Source organism: Bubalus kerabau, chromosome 21, assembly GCF_029407905.1.
Source record: "Bubalus kerabau isolate K-KA32 ecotype Philippines breed swamp buffalo chromosome 21, PCC_UOA_SB_1v2, whole genome shotgun sequence".
Taxonomy (NCBI): Eukaryota; Metazoa; Chordata; class Mammalia; order Artiodactyla; family Bovidae; genus Bubalus; species Bubalus kerabau.
The window spans coordinates 46,770,877-46,794,087 of NC_073644.1; the positions used below are offsets into that span (position 1 = coordinate 46,770,877).

A 23,211-nucleotide genomic window follows, 5' to 3' on the forward strand; every position below is an offset into this window, starting at 1 on the left:
TTTCAGCTTCAACATCAGTTCTTCCAATGAACACTCAGGACTGATTTCCTTTAGCATAGACTGGTTGGATCTCCTTGGTGTCCAAGGAACTCTCAAGAGTCTTCTCCAACACCACAGTTCAAAAGCATCAATTCTTCAGTGCTTGGCTTTCTTTATAGTCCAACTCTCACATCCATACATGACCACTGGAAAAACCATAGCCTTGATGAGACGGACCTTTGTTGGCAAAGTAATGTCTCTGCTTTTTAATATACTGTCTAGGTTAGCTTCTCTACTTTTCTCAGCTATCTGTAAGGCCTCCTCAGACAACCATTTTTCCTTTTTGCATTTCTTTTTGTTGGGGATGGTCTTTATCACTGCCTCCTGTACAATGTCATGAACCTCCGTCCATAGTTCATCAGGCAGTCTGTCTATCAGATCTAATCCCTTGAATCTATTTGTCACTTCCATTGTATAATCGTAAGAGATTTGATTTAGGTCATACATGAATGGTCTAGTGGTTTTCCCTACTTTCTTCAATTTCAATCTGAATTTGGCAATAAGGAGTTCATGATCTGAGCCACAGTCAGCTCCCTGTATTTTTTGGTGACTGTATACAGCTGCTGCATCTCTGGATGCAAAGAATATAATCAATCTGATTTCGGTATTGACCATCTGGTGATGGCCATGTATAGAGTGTTCTCTTGTGTGTTGGAAGAGGGTGTTTGCTATGACCAGTATGTTCTCTTGTCAAAGCTCTGTTAGCCTTTGACCTACTTCATTCTTTACTCCAAGGCCAAATTTGCCTGTTATTCCAGGAATCTCTTAACTTGTTACTTTAGCATTTCAATCCCCTTTAATGAAAAGGATATCTTTTTGGGGTGTTAGTTCTAGAAGGTCTTGTAGGTCTTCATAGAACTGTTTAACTTCAGATTCTTTAGCATTACTGGTCAGGGCATAGACTTGGATTACTGTCATATTGAATGGTTTGCCTTGGAAACAAACAGATATTATTCTGTCATTTTTGAGATTGCATTCCAGTACTGCATTTTGAACTCTTTTGTTGACCATGAGGGCTACTCCATTTCTTCTAAGGGATTTTTGCCCACAGTAGTAGATATAATGGTCATCTGAGTTAAATTCATCCATTCCAGTCCATTTTAGTTCACTGATTCCTAAAATGTTGATGTTCACTCTTTCCATCGCTTGTTTGACCACTTCCAATTTGCCTTGATTCATGGACCTAACATTCTAGGTTCCTATGCAGTATTGTTCTTTACAGCATTGGACTTTACTTCCATCACTAGTCACATCCACAACTGGGTGTTTGTTTGTTTGTTTGTTTTTTGCTTTGGCTCTGTCTCTTCATTCTTTCTGGAGTTATTTCTCCCCTGATCTCCAGTAGCATATTGGGCTGGGGACTTCATACTGACCTGGGGAGTTCATCATTATTCACTGTTCATTTTGCTGTTCATTCAGTGTTCATTCACATCATTCATTTTGCCTTTTCATACTGTTTGTGGGGTTCTCAAGGCAAGAATACTGAAGTGGTTTGCCTTTCCCTTCTCCAGTGGGCCACATTCGGTCAGACCTCTCTACCATGACCCATGTGTCTTGGGTGGCCCTACATAGCATGGCTCATAGTTTCATTGAATTAGACAAGGCTGTGGTCCATGTGATCAGTTTGATTAGTTTTCTGTGATTCTGTTGGCCCTCTGATGAATAAGGATAAGAAGCTTATCGAATCTTCCTGATGGGAGACACTGACTGAGGGGGAAACTGAGTCTTGTTCTTATGGGTGGGGCCATGCTCAGTAAATCTTTAGTCCAATTTTCTGTTGATGGGCGGAGCTGTGTTCCCTCCCTTTTGTTTGACCTCAGGCCAAACTATGGTGGAGGTAATGAAGATAATGGAGATAATGGTGACCTCCTTCAAAAGGTCCCATGCATACACTGCTGCACTGAGTGCCCCCCACCCTGTAGCAGGCCTCTGCATGCCTGCTGCTGACCCACGCCTCTGCCAGAGACTCCTGGACACTTACTGGCAAGTCTGGGTCAGTCTGTTTTGGGGTCACTGGGTTCTGGTGTGCACAAGGTTTTGTTTGTGCCCTCCAAGAGTCTGTTTCCTCAGTCCTGTGTAAGTTCTGTTGGCTCTATCGTGGGATTAATGGCAACCTCCTCCAAGAGGGCTTATGCCATATCCAGGTCTGCTGTACCCAAAGCCCCTGCCCCTGCAGCAGCCCACTGCTGACCCGCTCCTCCACAGGAGATACTCAAACACAGTTCTGTCTCAGTCTCTGTGGGGTCTCTGGGTCCTGGTGCGCACAAAGTTTGTTTGAGCCCTCCGAGTGTCTCTGGCGGGTATGGGGCTTGATTCTAAACACAATTTCACCCCTCCTACCATCTTGCTGGGGTGTTTGTTTCCTTTGCCCTTGGACGTGGGGTATCTTTTTTTGGTGGGATCCAACATTTTCCTGTTGATGGTTGTTCAGCAGAGAGTTGTAATTTTGGAGTTCTCACAGGAGTAGATGAGTGCATGTCCTTCTACTCCACCATCTTCCTCTGCCACTCTACGGACTATAAGAAGTTTTATAATGGGGATATGCAAGGTGGATGGACAAGCTTGTGCTGACAGAGTTGCAAGGAGCTTGTACCTCCAGAAATAGTCCTTGGCCACTAATAGTAATACCAAAGGGCTATGGCTCCTCCTGGTGGTTATTTCAAGGATGACACGCGTCGCTGTCCGACTCTTTGTCATGCCCCTTAAGTCATGTCTGACTCTTTGCGACCCCATGGACTGCAGTACTCCAGGCTTCCCTGTCCTTCACTATCTCCTGGAGTTTGCTCAAACTCATGTCCTTTTTAGGATGAATCCCCCGATTATTTATTTATTAAATAACTTATGTAATTATTTATTCAGTGAAACATAAGAATATTTTCAAGAGAAAAGAGAGAAGTATAATGTTTATTATATAAAATATTATGAGGCTTCCCTGGTGGTTCAGTGGTTAGGATTCTGCCTGCCAATGCAGGGGATCCAGGTTTGATCCCTGGTTGGGTGGGGAAGATCCCACATGCTGAGGGGCAACTAAGCCCTTGTGACACAACTACTGAGCCTGCAGAGCCCGTGTGCTGCGGCCACTGAACCCACAGGCCACAACTGTTGAAGTTCACATACCCTGGCGTCTGTGCCCTACAACTAGAGAGTTGCCCCTGCTTGTTGCAACTAGAGAAAGCCCTTGTGCAGCACTAAAGACCCAGCACAGCTGTAAATAAGTAAGTAATGATTTTTAAGTGATTTTTTAATTGCAAAAGTTGAAATGATTATTACTATAACTTAAAAAAAAAGTCATTTCTTATTAACTTCCATGAGGCATTTGGACAATTCCTTATTTATATTTTAAAGGGAAATTTCAAGTATTGTGGAATTTTCTGTGACTCAATTTACTGATCCAGTGTTCCACAGCAGAATCATCAATGAGGCAATCAGTGAAGATTCCTTAAGAGCAGATTTTCCTGCTGTCTTTGGAATCCAGCACTGCATGTGTAACGGAACCAGTGGAATTCCCAGTCCTGTACAACAAGGCAATTTCCTCATAGAATGTCACATGGCTGTCAAGACAGAGTGGCAAAATCTTCTAGGGTGGATCAATGGTTTTCTGAAATTTTGTGTCTGTTGGTATACACGATCAGGAGCCAAGGAGGAACTTTGCCTCTTTTCTTTGTAGCAAAGGGCAGCTTTGATTGGTTATTAAGCTGGAATGACCAACTAAGGGTTGCCATTAGAGAAAAGATCCCCCTGCTGAATTATAGCATCATAGGAGAAGGCAATGGCACCCCACTCCAGTACTCTTGCCTGGAAAATCCCATGGACGGAGGAGCCTGGTAGGCTGCAGTCTATGGGGTCGCGAAGAGTTGGACACGACTGAGCGACTTCACTTTGACTTTTCACTTTCCTGCATTGGAGAAGGAAACGGCAACCCACTCCAGTGTTCTTGCCTGGAGAATCCCAGGGACGGGGGAGCCTGGTGGGCTGCTGTCTATGGGGTCTCACAGAGTCGGACACGGCTGAAGTGACTTAGCAGCAGCAGCAGCCTGGCATGAAAAGTAATGTGTTGTTTTCTTGGGGACAGAAATGTTTGAAATGTTGAGTTTCTTTTGAAAAGAAGAGTAAAGTTCAGTTGAAAAAGCTGACAGCCATATTTCTGAGAAGAAACCCTAAGGGTGTTCAAGGAAAAATATTACAGTGATGCAATCTCTCTCTAGATGCAATCTAGAAAACTGGCCTGACATATGGAAAGGAAGTCTCTAGAAAAGAACAGCATGCATTGATGACATTAACTACAGGATGGATCCACATTTTTAGACCCCAAATATTTCAACAACCTCAGATATGCAGATGATACCACTCTAATGGCAGAAAGTGAAGAGGAACTAAAAGAGCCTCTTGATGAAGGTGAAACAAGAGAGTGAAAAAGCTGGCTTGAAACTCAACATTCAGAAAACTAAGATCATGGCATCTGGTCCCATCACTTCATGGCAAATAGATGGGGAAAAGTGGAAGCAGTGACAGATTTTATTTTCTTGGGCTCCCAAATCACTGCAGATGGTGATTGCAGTCATGAAATTAGAAGACACTTGCTCCTTGGAAAGAAAGCTATGACAAACGTGACAGCATATTAAAAAGCAGAGACATCACTTTGCTGACAGAAGACCACATAGTCAAAGTTATGGTTTTTCCAGTAGTTATGTACTACGAATGTACATAATGTACATAAGAGCTGGACCATAAAAAGGTTGAGTGCGGAAGAATTGACGCTTTTGAATTGTGGTGCTGGAAAAGACTCTAGAGAGTCCCTTGGACTGCAAGGAGATCCAACCAGTCAATCCTAAAGGAAATCAACCCTGAATATTCATTGGAAGGACTGATGCTGAAGCTGAAGCTCCAATATTTTGGCCACCTGATGCAAAGAGCCAAGTAATTGGAAAAGACCCTAATGATGGGAAAGATTGAGGGCAGGAGGAGAAGAGGATGAAAGAGGATGAGATGGTTAGATAGCATCACTAATTCAATGGACATGAATTTGAGCAAGCTCTGGGAGATAATGGAGGAAGAGGAGTCCATGGGGTCGCAAAGACTTGGACACAACTTAGTGACTGAACGATAACAACTTTGCGTGTGTGTATTAGTTGCTCAGTCGTGTCCAACTTTTTGGGACCCCATGGACTGTAGCCTGTCAGGCTCCTCTGTCCATGGACTTCTCCAGGCAAGAATACTGGAGTGGGTTGCCATTCCCTTCTCCAGGAGGTCTTCCCAACCCAGGGATTGACCTCGGATTTCCCACATTGCAGGCAGATTCTTTACCATCTGAGCTACCAGGGAGGCCCATAACAACTTTAAACATACCCAAATCTATCCAGTTGAATATTAAGGGATATTTGAGCTGTTTCCAGCTTTGCTATTATGAAAATGGATGGAACGCAAATTGTTTAAAAAATAACCATTTTTTCAAAAAGTCAGCCCCCTCCCGATGAATCTTTCCCTGAGACATGGCATGTTTCTTGTGAAGTGGGTCTGTCCTGGCCTCTTTGTTCTGCTCCATGGTCTCTACTTCTTGTTCCCTGTACAGTCCCACATCAGCCTTAACATTATAGCTTGGGAATAAACTTTCTTTATCTTTTTTTCTTCTTTTTTAATCATTGAAAGAAAGTCTCTAATTTTCTATTTTTTTGTGGCGTGAGCCTCATGGTATAAGTTAGGGAGTCTCTGCTGGAATTTACCCCTAAAGCAGTATGTAAAGTTTTAGATTTCCATATCCTCAGATGTAAGACAGCATATGAAGGGGTGGACAGAAGTTTCAGGGGGGCAGTATTTTTAAATGTCTGCTTGAGGATGCATTTTCTAGCCCCTTGGAAGTAGGAATATGTCAGAGATAAGTTGCAGAGACAAGGGGCAGGATGGGTGCCTTCTCTTGCTGAGATAATCCCTGTGTTCTATAAGCTTGGAGAAGGAAATGGCAGCCCACTCCAGTATCCTTGCCTGGGAAATCCCATGTTCGATCCCTGGGTTGGGAAGATCCCCTGGAGAAGGAAGTGGCGACCCACCCCAGTGTTCTTGCCTGGAGAGTTCCACAGACAGAGGAGCCTGGCGGGCTACAGTCCATGGGGCCGCAAAGTCAGATACGACTGAGCGACTTTCACTTCACTTCACTTCTGTAAGCTTTGGGCAGGCTCTCCATCTCTATGACTGAGTTGTTTCACTCTGATCCTCAGCGTGCACACTTGGCCCGGGTCAGTGTGGACCTGTCCAGGGCTCTCCTAGGTGCTCCTCTGAGGGGCGAGGCTGTGACCCGGCCCCCCGAGATGATGTGCACAAGCTGTATGTATTAGACCTCACAAAAAATGTGGGAGACCTTTCATGTTTTTCTCCCATTGCTGTTTCATGGGTTATCATCAGACTTTCCAGAAAGAGAGCCTGTGTAATGATGTTTAATCTCAGATATTTTGCACTTGGAAAATAAAAATTTCCAGATGTTTTTCATTAAATCTAAAGCTACTGCCAATTAGTGTGCTTAAAAAAGATAAATATCCTTTGTTCTTATTTTAATTTATTGTGAAACATTTTATTACAAAATCACCTTTGGATTTGATTTTAAAAAATAAAGAACAAGGAGAAAATTAGGAAGTCAAGTTGGTTAGAAAATATTTTGAGGTTTCTAAGTGATATTTCTCAGTATGTATATAACCTGATGAGGGAGAGAAAAAAACATCCACAGAGATGTGTAGCAAAGGTGCTTAGTTGCAAGAGGATGCAGACCATGGAGGCCGGGTCATGTGACATGATAAGGGTGGGAGCCTAGGATGAATGGAATCCAAGTTGGGAAGGAAAGTGTCCATATAAAACCCACAGAGACAGGGACTGTGCTGCAGGCAAGAACACAGCGTGCCCACCGTTTCCCCTGGGTAACGTCCCAGGCAAAGAAAGCAACCAATTTTCTTACCAAATGACTAGATACTTTCCCTATTTGACAACAACATCACCACACAGAACCTCTTCACAAGTTTTTAAAAGAACAAATTATAGATATGCCCTACAGTGGAAAAGGTTTAAATGAGACAGCAGCAGGAAATGCCACACTGACCCTGCTTCCAGCTGCGGCAGGTCTGGCTGTTCTGCTAAAACAGTTACAGCCCAACTGCTGAGTTTGGCAGATCTTAAGAAGATACCACTCATCACAAGGTAGGATGAATAGCTTTGCAAAACCCAGTGAGCCAGCACTTGAATCAGATGGTGTTCTTTGTTTCATTTTTGAGCAGGTATTGTGAAGAAGTGTCCCACCAGGGAGGGTGTCCCTCCTCCTCGATGCGTGGGGAACACTGAAGGGCAGGTGCTGTTCTTTTCCAGCACTGGGTTGTCGGCATGGTTCCGAATTTCATTCTTGGTTTCCAGCAAATTTATCTTCTACTTTTTACTAGGTCTCATTAGTAGTATAATCACTCATTTACTGAGCCTCCATCCTTATTTCTGCCTAATGAGCTTTTCTACCTGTTCTAATTTCTGCCTTTTTTTTTTCTTTCAGTTTTGTTTGTTTTGTCTACTTTGTGTATTTTGACTCCCCTCTAAAGCTGGTGTATTATTCCTGGAATTGAAATGCAGATAAAGATAAGTATACTCATAATGGAAGAAGTCACAGTTGAGCTAAAAGTTCATATTTTAATATTCTTGTCATAGAAACAAAGCTTGGTCACAGTTAGAGAAAATAGTTTCATATTATTTATGGTAAAGCTGCAGGAATGTGGGCATCAGTGAGATTTGCTATCAGAAATCACCTCTTTCCTCTCTGTCATCACCCCTCTCTCTCATCTTCCTCTCTTGGTTCCTTCTTTCTTTCTTTCTTTCAATAGAGTGGGATGTGGTTTGATTGCTAGATTTCCACTTTGGTCTTGTCATAGTGATCAAGTCATGAGAAGATTGAACAAATCTGCCTAGTTTATTAAAGATTAATTCTGTTGAAGATTTATCACAAAATTAAAGCCACATAACCAATCAAACAAAATGCAAAATAAAACCATAGCTCTGGCATCACTACTCTGTTTATATCTATACTTAAAAAAAAGTCTTGTGACTAGAGCTCCTTTCGCAGCACACACCATCATCTATCTGTATATGTGTTGCCATGGTAATGGGCTGTTGTGACGTTTATATGATAAGGGGCACAATTGGTGGATGGTTTTCTTAAACACAGGGAGAAATCTCCAAGTATTTTCCATCTGATCCTGGAAATGTCTAATCTCCCTTGGTGACTGCTTTTATGTATCAGTTGTATGGATTTATTAATGTCAGCCTTCTACCAATAAAAGATCCTTTTTCATTTGTGGGCTGTCAAATTAGGTTGTTTTAAGTGTGGAGGACCAGTCAACCCCATGACCAATTCCCAAAGGAAATGGATGCCATGCTGTAAGTTACTTGTTGGTTGAGAGTATTCTTCTGTAACATGGAAAATAACATACAATTGGAATGGTGGTCTTTAGAAAGCAACACTGTAACTGGAGAAAATTTCAGAACACCCTCAGACATTGTGATAATTGGAAGGTTGATTGTGGTTAGCTCCATAACACTTAGAGCATAGAAATTGGGTCAAGCATCATGTGAGCTAAAAAGTGCTCCTAGCTGACAGAAGTGAGCAAAATTTATTCATTGCTCATTCCTGAATTATTCTCAACATAGTTCAAAAGCACTAATAGTTCAAAAGCATTAAATTTTTGGTGCTCAGCCTTCTTTATGGTCCAACTTTCACATCTATACATGACTACTGGAAAAATAAGCTTTGACTATATGGACCTTTGTCAGCAAAGTGATGTCTCTACTTTTAAAAACACTGTCTGTTTGTCATAGCTTTTCTTCCAAGGAGCAAGTGTCTTTTAATTCATGGCTTCAGTCACCATCTGCAGTGATTTTGGAGCCCAGAAAAATAAAGTCTCTCACTGTTTTCATTGTTTCCCCATTTTTTTGCCATGAAGTGATGGGACCGGATGTCATGATCTTAGTTTTTTGAATGCTGAGTTTTAAGTCAGCTTTTCCATTCTCCTGTTTCACCTTCATCAAGAGGCTGTTTAGTTTCTCTTCACTTTCTGCCATTAGGGTGGTATCATCTGCATATCTGAGGTTATTGATATTTCTCCCAGCAATCTTTTTTTTTTTTTCTCCCAGCAATCTTGGTTCCAGCTTATGATTCATCCAGCATGGCATTTTGCATGATGTACTCTGCATAGAAGTTAAATAAGCAGGGTGACAATATATAGCCTTGATGTACTCTTTTCCCAATTTTGAACCAGTCTGATGTTCCATGTCTCGTTCTAACTGTTGCTTCTTGACCTGCATACTGGTGTTTCAGGAGACATGTAAGGTGGTCTGGTATCCCCATCTCTTTCAGAATTTTCCACAGTTTATTGTGATCCACACAGTCAAAGGCTTTAGCATAGTCAGTGAAGCAGAAGTAGATGTTTTTCTGAAATCTTGCTTTTTCTATGATCCAACAGATACTGGCAATTTGATCTCTGGTTCCTCTGCCTTTTTGAAATCCAGCTTGTACATCTGGAAGTTCTCAGTTCATGTACTGTTGAAGCCTAGCTTGAAGGATTTTGAGATATTTAAAATCCTAAAAGATGGTGCTATTAAAATGGTGCATTCAGTATGCCAGCAAATTTGGAAAACTCAGCAGTGGCCACAGGACTGGAAAAGGTCAGTTTTCATTCCAGTCCCAAGAATGGCAATGCCAAAGAATGCTTTAACTACCGCACAATTGCACTCATTTCACATGCTAGCAAGATAATGCTCAAAATTCAAGACTAGACTTTTAAAAATGATACAGTCTAATAAAGAGGTGGATCATTCCCTTGTGGCTTTATCTTGCTTTCTTACTGATTCATCTAATGTTGGAGATGTTTTTCCATTTATTTTGCTTTTATAAAGGACCTAACACAAGCAGCAAACCTTTCTTCTCTGTTACTCTTCTCTGAGTAACCCAGCTCTCTAGCTCCTCCTATGAATTGTCTAAGTAACCTTATAGTGGATTTGAGGGGTGGTATGAACCCCTGTTTCCTGCTTAGTCCAGATTTCCTAAACTTGTAAGAGCTATCTTTGCCCCTTCTGCCTTCCTCAAACACGAATTCTTTCTAGATGCCCAGAACCTGCTCATTGCTGGGGATAAAGTGGCCTATGGACACACGTGTTTATAAGTAACTGTGGTCTCCCGCATTGTAGGCAGACGCTTTACCATCTGAGCCACCAGGGAAGTTCATAAGTAACTGTAGGATTATGATATTGTGATTTTATAGTAATAAATGTATATTGGTCTTTCTCCACCTCCTGATGCAGGGCTCCTGAAATCCTTTTAATTTCCTGAGAGGAGCTTCTTTTGTCCTAATGAGATGACTCTGGGTAGGCTCCTGGATAACTCCAGGGTGAGGGCTGCTCACCAGAAAGCCTGACCTGGGATTAGAAGCTTGGGGTTTTCAGCCCCACCTCCACCCTCCAGGAAGTGGGAGGGGCTGGAGGCTGGGTGAATGTCATGCCCACCTGAGGAAGCCTCCCCAACAGTCCCAACAGCAGGGGATGGGAGAGCTTCCTTGCTGTGGACACTTCCACATGCTAGGAGGGGGACACCAGCTTCATGGGGACAGAGCTGCTGTCTTAGGACCCTCCCAGACCTCGCCCTGGGGACACTGCTTCACCTGGACACTCATATGCGTCCTTTATCACATCCTGTAACAGACCAGTAAACATTAAGTTGGCATTTCTCTGAATTCTGTGAGCTGTTCTAGCAAATAACTGAGTCCAAGGGGCAGGAGGGCATGGGAACTTCTGGTCTGCAGTCAAGTGGGGCAGAGTGGTGGGTCACCTGGGGACCTCACAGTGATTGCCACCTGAAGCGGGCTGTCTCGTGGACCTGAGCCCTTACCCTGGAGGACACAGGGCTCTCCAGAAGAGTGTCAAAACCGAGTTAAATGGTGAGATGCCGAGCTGGCATCACATGTCTGGTGTCAGGGGGTGGTGGGGGGTGAGTGTGTTCACAGAGCAAAGGAGACTCAGGAGGGGGAAAAAACTGAGGATTTTTCTTTTTACAAGGATAGTGTGAAAAAATGCTTTTAAAAAGCTGTGAGAGCCACAAGAGCACGTGGCAACAGTTTCTCCAATGGATTTGTTAATGTCAGTGTTAAAAATAGGGACATTTGGAAATTAGCTCTGAGGTGCTTAATTTTACTCAATAGAGAAACTGGCTAAGATAGTCTAGCTTTAGTTAGCCTTTCAGACTTTTTCGCAAGATCACTTTAGCCTTCGTTTGTTGGTTGAAAAATCCCACACTTTATAGGAAACTCAAAACAGAAAGCAGAATTTTATTGCAGTAACATCCCTGTTGCATTTTGCAGAGACACACTGGTGTGAATGTGCCTAAAGCCCAGTGAGTCCGAGATGGGAATGGCCGGCCCAGGTCCTCGTCCCACTTGTCCTTTCAGCCCCACGTAGGCCCATGTTGGACCACTCATCTCACCTCCCAAGGGCTGACTCAGTGTCACCAAAAAGGAAGTTTTGTGAGTATTCAGAATAGCAACAGAAAACCCATCTCCTCAGCCAGTGTGTTTTTTATTAACAACATGTCCTGTAACAAATCACATTTTTAATGTTTTCTGCCTAAATCGTATATCATGATAGGATTTTGATAATATTTTGCACTTTTCAGGAAGTGATAAAAGTTCACAATAATAAAAATAGTAGAGATACATCAAGTATTTTTCTTACGTGTCATACAAATTTAGAAAAGTGAAAGAAACGAAAACAAGAAAACCCATGCATTTATCACTTGCAGATAAACCCAAGGCTATCTTTCCATTTATCCTGTTTATGTAAGACTGTATCTACATTTTTGTTAAAATAAAAATGGACAACGTGTACTGTCTTAAAATACACATTTAATATTTAGGATACTGGGACCATCTTTCCATACCATCCCCAATCCCTCTGTAGAATCATTCTAGGCTGCCTCCCGTGCCCTTTGTCACCATTTATTAACTGAGCCTCTTACTGTTAACATGCTTTGTTTCTCATTATTCATGATTGGAAGCAGTGATTCAGTTGCAAAAGAAACTTTTGTACTCTTGTGGCTTTTGAATTTATAAAAGAAAATTAAGAAACTGACTAAAAAAACAGTTTCATAGCATCAAAGCAGCAGCAGACTCATTTTTAGTTGGATTGAATAAAACAAAAATTTCAGCAGTTCGTCAGAGCTCTGGTAAGAGTAAATAACATGAGGTATTAATTTTGTTCCAAAAGCCTGGAATATTATTACAGTTTACTTGTAGTTAAGAAAAGTAATTTAGAATAATAGTAGCATTATATCACAATAGCACATATAGTGCGAATCACATATCTAATGTACATAATACTAGTATAACTGGTATTTATGAATATCCTGGAAATTTGCTATAATGCCTTTTCGTATTGTCAGTCTTTAGGTTCAACAGCATCTAAATTCTCTCAGATTCAGTCTTGAAAGAGACACACAAAAATGAGCAGTATGGTGCCTCTTTTCATGTGCCTGTTGTCTTCCTGTATATCTTCTTTGGAGAATCATTGGGTTGCTGTCTTTTGTTGTGGTGGTTATTGAGTTGTAGGAGCCGTTTGTATATTTTGGAAGTTAAACCCTTGTTGGTCACATCATTTGCAAATATCTTCTCTCAAACAGAAGATATTTTTGTACTGGGACCACTGAATACCCACATGCAAAAGAATGAAGTGGGACTCTTACCTCACCCCATATTCAAGGTTAGCTCAAAATGGGCCCAAGGCCTATATATAAAAATCAGCATTATAAAACTTGAGAAGAAAACTCGAGAGTAAATCTTCATAACCTTGGATTTGGCCATGATTTCTTAGACCTGATGCCAAAAGCGCCAGCAACAAAAGACAAAATAGATAAATCGGACTTCCTCAAAACAAAAAATTGATGCTTTTGAACTGTGGTGTTGGAGAAGACTCTTGAGGATCCCTTGGACTACAAGGAGATCCAACCAGTCAATCCTGAAGGAAATCAGTCCTGAATATTTATTGGAAGGACTGATGCTGAAGCTGAAACTCCGATACTTTGGTCACCTGATGTAAAGAACTGACGCATTGGAAAAGACCCTGAAAGATTGAAGGCAGGAGGAGAAGGGGACGACAGAGGATGAGATGGCTGGATGGTATCACTGACTCAACGGACATGAGTTTGAGCAGCCTCTGGGAGTTGGTGACGGACAGGGAAGCCTGGGATACTGCAGTCCATGGGGTCATAAAGGGTCGGACATGACTGAGAAACTGAACTGAACTGATAAAAGGAGAAAGGAAAAAGATAATCCACCATCCAAAATGACACTGGCTGTTGCAAATCATATCTCTGACACAGGTCTATAGCCACCCAGCCCATGCCCCTGCTGGTGCAGTGGGGTGCCTGTATGGCCCCTCCTGTCCCAGGTGATGAAGGGACTGCAGGTCCCACAGCACCTGAGGGATGGTCATCTTCCTCTGCACCCTTGGGGAGTGAGTGCTGGATTGCTTTGAGCCCAGATTCCTTCTCATCACTGCCCTCAAAGGCTGAGCACTTCAGTATGCCTCCAGAAGAACACAGAGTACTTATAGGTCTTTGAAAATAGTCATCACTTTTCTTCATGATCTTACCATATGATCCAGTCCTTGAATTCCTTGGTATCAATGCTCAAATGAGTCAAATGCTTATATCTGCACATAAAGCTGCTCCTGGACACGTAGGGCAGATTTGTCCATCACCGGCAGAACTTGGAAGCAACCAAGATGTTTTTCAGAAGGTGGATGGGGATAGAGATTGGGCTCCATCCATTCAACAGAATGGTGCTGAAAAGCATGGAGTCTTGGCAAGACAAGTGGGGCACCTTAACATATTACTCATTGAAAGAGGCCAATCTGGGAAAGGGGCAAAGCTTGGGGTACCAATTACATATGACATTTGGGAAAAGGCAAACCATCAGATCAGATCAGATCAGTCGCTCAGTCGTGTCCGACTCTTTGCGACTCCATGAATTGCAGCACACCAGGCCTCCCTGTCCATCACCAACTTCCGGAGTTCACTCAGACTCACGTCCATCGAGTCAGTGATGCCATCCAGCCATCTCATCCTCTGTCGTCCCCTTCTCCTCCTGCCCCCAATCCCTCCCAGCATCAGAGTCTTTTCCAATGAGTCAACTCTTCGCATGAGGTGGCCAAAGTACTGGAGTTTTAGCTTTAGCATCATTCCCTCCAAAGAAATCCCAGGGCTGATCTTCAGAATGGACTGGTTGGATCTCCTTGCAGTCCAAGGGACTCTCAAGAGTCTTCTCCAACACCACAGTTCAAAAGCATCAATTCTTCGGTGCTCAGCCTTCTTCACAGTCCAACTCGCACATCCATACATGACCGCAGGAAAAACCATAGCCTTGACTAGACGAACCTTTGTTGGCAAACCATAGATAGGGTGAAAAATCAGTGCATAGCCAGGAGTTTGTGGCAGGGCTGAGGGGTGGGGGGTAATAAATGGGTCAAGCATAGAGGAATTTTATGGCAGGGAACGTAGGGTGTGATACATTTATGGTGAGATACATTTGTCAAAACCCATAGAATGTATGACGCTAGGAGTGATGCCTAATGTAAATGCTGGACTCTAGTGATCATGATGTATCCATGTGGATTCATCCATAGTGACTGACACCGGGATGTTGGAGAATAGTTGGGATGGTTGAGCGCCTGTGTGGAGGGGGTGGGGTGGCAGGGTGGGAGAAGCAACAGCAGCACTGGGGGCACACAGTCCCTTTCTGTTCTCTGTCCAATTTCGCTGTGAATGCAAAACTTCTTTAAAAAAGAAAAAAAAGCCTATTTAAACAACAAAAACAATCCCAGTAGTATTCCATGGCTGCTCCTCTTCAAGTCCTCAATTTGGCTGGGCCACTTGAGAGTTAAACTTCAGCAGATATTGTCATTTAAACCTGCACCCTTTCCAAGTTTCATCTGACATCTACTTTTTAATCTCACCGCACACTTTTCTGTTTTTTAAGATAGTACTTTTTCTTCTTTTTAAAATTTATTTTAAAAATTAATTGTTTTTTGGCTATACTACACGTCTTGTGGGATCTTAATTCCTCAACCAAGGATTGAACTTAGGCCCTCGCAGTTAAAGCACCGAGTCCTAACCACTGAATCTCCAGGAGATTCCTTTTCTCTCCCCCTACCATTTAAAAAAAATTGTTTTATAATTGACTGGCAATATTATATTAATTTTCTGGTACACAACATAGTGCTTCTATATTTTTGTGCATTATAAGATGATCACCAAGATAAGTCTAGTTACCATTTGTCACCAAACAATGTTATTATGGGGTCATGGACTCTACTCCTGAGTCTGTACATTCCATCCCTGTGACATTTGTCTTATAACTGGAATTCGGTACCCCTTAACCTTTCTCACCCTTTGCACTCATGCCCCTATCCTTCTCCCTTCTGTCAACCAGCATGTTCTTGGGATGAGTCCATTTATGTTGTGTTTGTTCACTTGTTATATTTTGTAGTTTCTGTGTACAAGTGACATCATAAGGTATCTCTTTCTCTGTCTGCTGTATCTCACTTAGCGCGATACCCTCTAGGTCCATTCATGTTGTTGTGGTATCATTTTTTTGTGACTGAGTCCTAAACCATTGTGTATGTATGTATATATATGAAAACTTCTTTATCCATTTGTCAGTCGATGGACATTTCGGTGGCTTCCATGCCTTGGCTATTGTCAGTAAAGCTGCCATGAACATAGTGGTGTGTATATATTTTTGAATTTGTGTTTTTGTTTCCCTCAGAAAGAGACCCCAAGTGTGATTCCTGCATCATATGGTAGTTTTAGTCTTAATTTCTTGAGGAACTTCTGTACTGTTTTCCATAGTGGCTGTACCAGTGAATATTCCCAACAAAATGCATGAGGGTCCTCCAAATCCTTGCTACTACTTGTTATTTGTTGTCTTTTGGATGGTAGCCATTTTTTAAGGTGTGAGGTGATAATCTCATTGTTCTTTTGCTAATGATAAGTGATATTGATGATAGTTTCATGTGTCTCTTGGCCAGCTGTACATACTCTGGAAAAATGTTCAGTTCCAACTTTTAACTGGATTTTTGGTTTTTGGAGGCTCAGTTGCGTGAGTTCTTCATCTATTTTGGATAGGAACCCCTTTTCAGATATATTGTTTGCAAATATTTTGTCATGTTCAGTATGCTGCCTTTTCATTTTGTGGATGCTTTCCTTTGCCATTGAAAAGCTTTTCAGTTGAATGGAGTCCCATTGGTTTATTCTTCTTTTGTTCCCCTTGCTTTGGGGGACAGAGCGAGAAAATATTGCTAAGACTGATGTCAGAGTGTACTTCCTATGTTTTCTTCTAGGAGTTTCACGGCTTCAGGCCTTACATTGAAGCGTTTGATTCATTTTGAGGGTGCTTTTGTAGATGGTACGAGAAAGGATTCCAGGTTGATTCTTGTGCATGCAGCCGTCGGTTTTCCCAATACTGTTCATTGAAGAGGCTATCTTCCCCCCATTGTATAGTCTCACCTCCTTTGTCATTGATGAATATATGCATGTGTTTATTTATGGGCTTTCAATTACGTCCCATGAATCTAGACAATACTTTTGTCCCAATAGCATACTGTCGTTATTATTCTAGATTTGTAGTACAGTTTGAAATCAGGGAGCATGATATGTCCAAGTTTGTGCTGCTTTTTGTATTGACCATTCAGGTTCTTTTGTGTTTTCTGTCACATTTTAGAATTGTTTGTTCTAGTTTTCCATAAAATTCTATTGATATTTTGACAGGAATGGCACCAAATCTCTAGATTACTATGGGGTGTGGAATCATTTTAACAATACGAATTTTTTCTAATCCAGGAACACATTATATCTGTCCATTTGTTTGTGTTATTTCTAATTTCTTTCTTCAGTGTCTTCCAGTTTTCCAAGTATAGGTCTTTTACCTACTGGTTTAGATGTGTTCCTAGGTATTTAATTTTGTTAATGTCATTGTCAATAGGGTTGTTTGTCTTAATTTCTCATTCTGATTGTTTGTTGCCAACGTATAGCCATGTAATCGATAAAAGCAGAGACATCACTTTGCCAACAAAGGTCCATATAGTCAAAGCTATGGTTTTTTTCAGTAGTCATGTATGGATGTGAGAATTGGACCATAAAGAAGTCTGAGTGCCAAAAAACTGATACTTTCAAATTGTGGTGCTGGAGAAGACTCTTGAGAGTCCCTTGGATAGCAAGGAGATCAAACCAGTCAATCCTAAAGGAAATCAGTCCTGAATATTCATTGGAAGGACTGATGTTGAAGCTGAAGCTCCAATACTTTGACCACCTGATGTGAAGAGCCGACTTGTTGAAAAAGACCCTGATGCTGGGAAAGATTGAAGCAGGAGGAGAAGGGGGCAACAGAGGATGAGATGATTGGATGGCATCATTTCAATGGACATGAATTTGAGCAAACTCCAGGAGATAGTAAAGGACAGGGAATCCTGACGTGCTACAGTCCCTGGGGTTGCAAAAAGTAAGCTACAACTTAGTGACTGAACAATAACTACTTTGTATCTTGCAACTTAACTGAATTTTCCAATGAGTTGTATTTGCTTTGGGGAGTCTTCCTAAGGATTTTCTATATAAAACATCTATAAACGGTGACAGTTTTACTTTTTCCTTTGCCATTGGATTCTTTTTCTTTTTTTTATTTAGTTACTATGTCTAGGACTTCCTACATCATGTTGAATGAAAGTGGTGAGAATGGTCAGTCAGTCAGTGTTAGAGTTGGGTTTAAGCATAACTGGGTCTCTTTTTCTTCTTCCCTCTCCATCTCTCTGAGGCTTCCAGGAAGGACAGGACTGGTCCAGGGTCACACATGACTCAGCAAGGTGAACTGTACCATTATTTCTCTGCCCCCACCCCCCCAGGCTTGGGCATAGTTTTGTGTATCATGTATCTTCTTTGACCAGGTATCCACTTAGAGCTTTCCTATTTTTTTCTCTTTCTTTTTTATTTAAAAAATTTTTAAAGTGTGATAATACATTTATAGGAGACTTGGAAAATACAAAACAAAGTTACATACAGTTCAACTATATATTACAATTATTTTTTAAGTAGATAAATTCAGATTTTAGTTGGAGTTTCAATATCAAACTCTCAAAGATTAATAGCATGAATATACAGAAAAGTAGAAGGATATAGTAGACCTGAAAAGCACTATGAACCAATTCAACATAATTAAGATTTATAAAATTTTCACACAACAGCATGGTACAAATTCTATTCAAGTTCCCATAGACTATAAACCAGGAGACATTGGAACATATCCAGGGCCACAAAACAAGGTACAAAAATTTCATGATTTTGTATTGAAATCATACAGAGTCTATCTCTTATCACTGTAGAATTATGTTAAAATCATTATCAAAAGATATTTGAAAATAACCACATATTTTCAAGTACAATGTTACAGTTACCAAGAGAGATCTTTGACTTAGCCATTGAATGCTGGGGCTAAGTCGCTTCAGTCATGTCTGACTCTGTGTGACCCCATAGACAGCAGCCCACCAGGCTCCTCTGTCCCTGGAATTCTCCAGGCAAGAATACTGGAGTGGGTTGCCATTGCCTTGTCCAATGCATGCATGCATGCTAAGTCGCTTCAGTCATGTCCGACTCTGTGAGACACCATGGACAGCAGCCCACCAGGCTTCTCTGTCCGCGGGATTCCCTAGGCAAGAATACTGGAGTAGCCATTGAATAGAGCTTTCCTATTTTTAATGGGGTTGCTTGTGTTAGAGTTCTTTGTATATTTTGAGATATTTGTTTGCAAATATTATTTGATATTTTGTTTGCAAATTTTTTCCCCCAGTTATATTGTGCTTTTGATTTTTTGAACAAGGTCTTTCATACAGTAGAAATCTTTAATTTTAGTAAGGCCACAGAATCCCTTGTTTTACTTTCTGATTGCTTTTTTTGTGTTGTGTTTTAAAACTGCAAAGCTTGTGATGTACATGACCAAACCCAAGCTCATGTCAATTTTCTTTTATATTTTCTTCTAGAATTTTGAATAGTTTTGCATTTAAAATTTGTCTATGAATAATTTGGGGCTTTCCTGGTGGCTTGGTGGTAGAGAATCTGCCTGTCAGTGCAGGAGATGTGGGTTTGATTCCTGGGTTGGGAACATCCCCTGGAGGAGGAAATGGCAACTCACTCCAGAGTTCTTGCCTGGAGAATCCCATGGACAGAGGGGCTTGGGGGCTGTAGTCTATGCGGTCACAAAAGCCATGAGTTAGTGACTAAACAACAACAACATGAATAATTTTGAGTGCATTTGGTGTAAGTTGTAAAGTTTGTACCTACATTTTTTTCATCTCATATGGTTTCCAATTCATTGCTTTTAAGTTTTAGAAAAGTTTTGGGTTATTGTCTCCATTTCAGTTCGAATTTCCACAGTTTAAGGGATTCAGCAGTTCTACCTGCAGGAGTGCTGTCTTCCATGAAGTGTGAGGGAGGCATGGCCTGCACCTCCCACACTGACCACGGGGCGGCGCTGACTCACAGCGCTTCTGCTTTCCGGTGGATTTGGCTCCCAGCGCAGCTGAGAGGCGGAGAAAGCAATGGCACCCCACTCCAATGTTCTTGCCTGGAGAATCCCAGGGACGGGGGAGCCTGGTGGGCTGCCGTCTATGGGGTCTCACAGAGTCGGACACGACTGAAGCGGCTTAGCAGCAGCAGCAGCTGAGAGGAGCTGTGTCTTCTGAGGCACCGCAGGGCTTCCACCTGGAACTCCCGGGTCAGCTTCTCTGCCGACAGGAGCTCAGTTTCCTTACGACTCCCTGGGTTTTGGCCTCAGGGAGGCCAACACGGGGCTGCGTCCACGCCGGGTCGTTTGTTGACGACCCAGGCAACCCGGGGAGGAAAAGGTGAGGAAAACGGAGAAGTTTGGAGAGGCGTCTTTGTGTGAATGACTGCTGTTCTCAGTCGATCCAGAGGGATTTGGCGTGGAAAGCTGGGTTTTTCGTCAGTTTTGTGTGCAGCATAGATGATGTCTAAGTTCTTTCTTTGGTATGTGGTGTCCAGTTTTCCCAGCACTGTTTATCCTTCCCCTTGGTGAGTCATTGGCCTCGCTGTCATAGATTAACAGACCCATCGTGTGGGCTGAATTCTGGGCTGTCTGTCCTGTTCCTCTGGGCGGTGTTCCTCTTGTGCCAGTTGCTCACAGTTTTGGTGACTGTAGCTTCACCAAGTGCAGTGTGAAGTCTGGGAGGGAGACACCTCCTGCCTAGTCTCCTTTCTCAGGGTCCCCTTAGCTCTTTGGGATCCTTTGTGATTCCACACAAATTTTAGAAGGATTTGCTCTTTTTCTGTGAAAAATTTCATTGGAATTTTAGGAGGGTTTGCCTTCACTGTATACTTTGGGTAGAATGGACATTTTAACAATAATAATTCTTGCATTTCATGAGCAGGGGTATCTTTCCAGTGATTTGTGTCTTCTTCAATTTATTCATCATTGTAAAATTTTCAGTATGCAGGTATCTAACATCCTTTGTTAAATTTATTCCTTGGTATTTTGTTCTTTTTGATGCAGTTGTAAATAGTTTTGGTTTTTCTCTTTTTGATGGCTCAACATTAGTGTTTAGAAATGCAGTTGATTTGTATATATTGATTTTGCATCTTTACTGAATTCATTTCTAATTTTTTTGGTGGAATGATGTGGAAGATTGGAATTCCAAAACTACCACATCCAGGTCATCCACAACACAGAAAACAGTGGCTCCTAATATGATTTTCCCACAGTGCCTCTAAATTCCATGTGGACTTTGGGTGAACTGGATCTGGGTATGCCTTGGCCTCTATCTGGAAGTTTGATGCTGTTTTTCTGGAATGGTTTTGACATGGTGTTTTGAAAAGTAATTTACTAGTAATTTCAAATGTACAGACAACTTTACAAACATAAAAGCAAATTTTGTACTTGATTAAATATATTCCTAAATGTATATGTTGACATTATTTAAAGTGGAATTGCTTTCATAAATTCTTTTTCAGATTATTTATTACTATGTACATGTATAAGATAAATGTTTATGAATTGATATTTTTTTCCTGTAACTTTGCTGAATTAGTTGATTGGTCAAATAATTTTTTGTTGTTTTAGGAAGTTTTATCTGTAAGATGGTGTGATCTGTATTCTGTGAATTCATATAGTTTTAATTTTTCCATTCACACATTGAAAATTTTGTTTCTTTCCTTAAAACTCTAGGTTGAACTTCCAGTACCCTATTGAGTAACAGTGGTGAAGGTCAGCTTCCTGGCCTTGTTCCTGATTTCAGGAGTAAATCTTACAGTTTTTAACACTGAGCATGAAGTTTGCTATAGCTTTGTATATTATTCTTTTTAATATTGCACAAATATTCTTTTATTCCTACTTTCTTGAGTGTTTGTGTCATGAGATAGCATTAGGGTTTGATTATAGTTTCTTCTGCAATAATTGACATGTGTCATATGTCATGTGTCAAATGTGTCAAATGTGTCAAAAAATGACATGTGTCAAATAACAGACATGATAGTCTGTTTTTACATCGTGCCCTTACAGTGGTTCACTGCATTGCTTAGTTTTAATATGTGAAACAACCTGACATTTGTGGTGTCAAGATACTTGCTTATGGCATCATCCATGCAATGTTCTGTTGGTTTCATGTTGCTCCAGTTTTGTGGAGGATTTTTGTGTTCATAAAGTATGCTGGTGTGGTTTTAGTTTTCTGATGTATTTGTGTGATTTGATTAGATTTTTCTTGGTGTTGGTTTGGAGGGTTGACATCAGGGCTGGAAGTGGCGTGAGAGCTGGGTTATGGGTTATGGTTGCCATTATGTGACCCTGCACATAGCAACCCAGGCTGCCCTCCTGTGACATGCCTGTCCTGCCAGCTCCTGCCCAGCCCTCTAGAGACTCCTCACTCCCCAGAGGGCAAGGGTGACCACCCCCATTGGCATCCCTCCTGCCTCTGCATGTCCATCCATCCTCCCTGAGTCAGGACACCACTTCCTCCATGAGGCTCCTGGATTCCGGCCTTGGAGCATCCTCCCCTCCCCCACATGTCCCCACAAGCTGTGTTGACCCCCAGGGTTTGTCACCTCAAGAGGCCCCAGGATCACGGACTCCCCTGGGTTGAGATGAGGTCACTGACCTGTGTGTGAGGAGGGAGCAGAACTCACGGGGGAGAAGGCAAGATGAGAGCAGGAGACAGAGACGGGCAGGGAGAGACCCTGGGCCAATTGACCACAGAACCTTCAAGAGGAGCCGGTGCCCAACACCTGGATCTCAGGCTCCAGGCCTGAGAACAAGCATCCCCTGTTCCAATACCCACTTCCCCCAGGGTCTGGTATGTGTGATGGGGGCTCAAGAAGCAGATATCTGGCCTGTGGGGGAGGGACGCTGTGTTTGTTGAAACCCAGGACAGTCACTGGCCGCTTCCCCTCTAGACATAACCCCCACTCTTCCTGGGGTTAGAACCCAGGGTCCAAGAACCTTCTACTCATCCCTGTTATGGCTACCTCTCCCCCCACCCCCTGCCGCCGGGCATCTCAGGCCTCAGAAAGAAGCCACAGTGTTGTGGTGACCACGGCAGTTGGCTGCAGGCCACCCCCATCCCACCTCCTGACCTGAGTGTAGCCATCTGAGTCTCTTCCCCCGACCCAGGTGCCTAGTTTCACGGGACAGGTCCTTTCCTGGAGCGGGGCATCCAGTGGGCAGTGGTGGTGAGGCCTGTGAATCTGGCCAGAGAGGTCCTCCCCAAGAGCCCAGGCGCAGCTGGGCCGGGACAGATCCATCCCTCCCCTTCCGTACCCCTCGGAGTGAGGATAAGGCCCTAGTGACCCCCAAGAAGAGACATGACACCCAGAGGACCCGACCATCCACAGACCAGGGGCTGAGTGTCCACCTCACTCCCTCAGAGAGAGCGATGTCTTCACGAGGGCTGCCAGACTGGCCCGTGTCCCCACAAACATGCAGCGTCAGGGAACCAGGCAGCCAGAAAACCGCCTTGGGCGGCGGGGGCGGGGCGGGGCGGGGGTGGGGGGCGGGGATGGGCTGTGTTCATAGATCCCGCGGCCTTCGGGAAGGAGGGCTGGCCTCAGGGAGGACGGAC

The 23,211-nt window shown here is 42.6% G+C and overlaps 1 long non-coding RNA gene across 2 annotated transcripts in view; it reads left to right on the forward strand.

Moving 5' to 3' along the window:
* Window positions 1-21,804, forward strand: part of LOC129635924 (uncharacterized) — an 82,014-nt gene extending 60,210 nt beyond the window's left edge. The window contains exons 4-5 of one of the 2 annotated variants that reach the window (XR_008706540.1): window positions 11,409-11,570; window positions 21,327-21,804. This is a non-coding gene — a long non-coding RNA (uncharacterized LOC129635924). Of the gene's footprint in view, window positions 1-11,408; window positions 11,689-21,326 lie in introns of those variants that run through there. The other variant, XR_008706539.1, reaches the window with a different exon arrangement.
* Window positions 21,805-23,211: the final 1,407 nt, after the last annotated feature.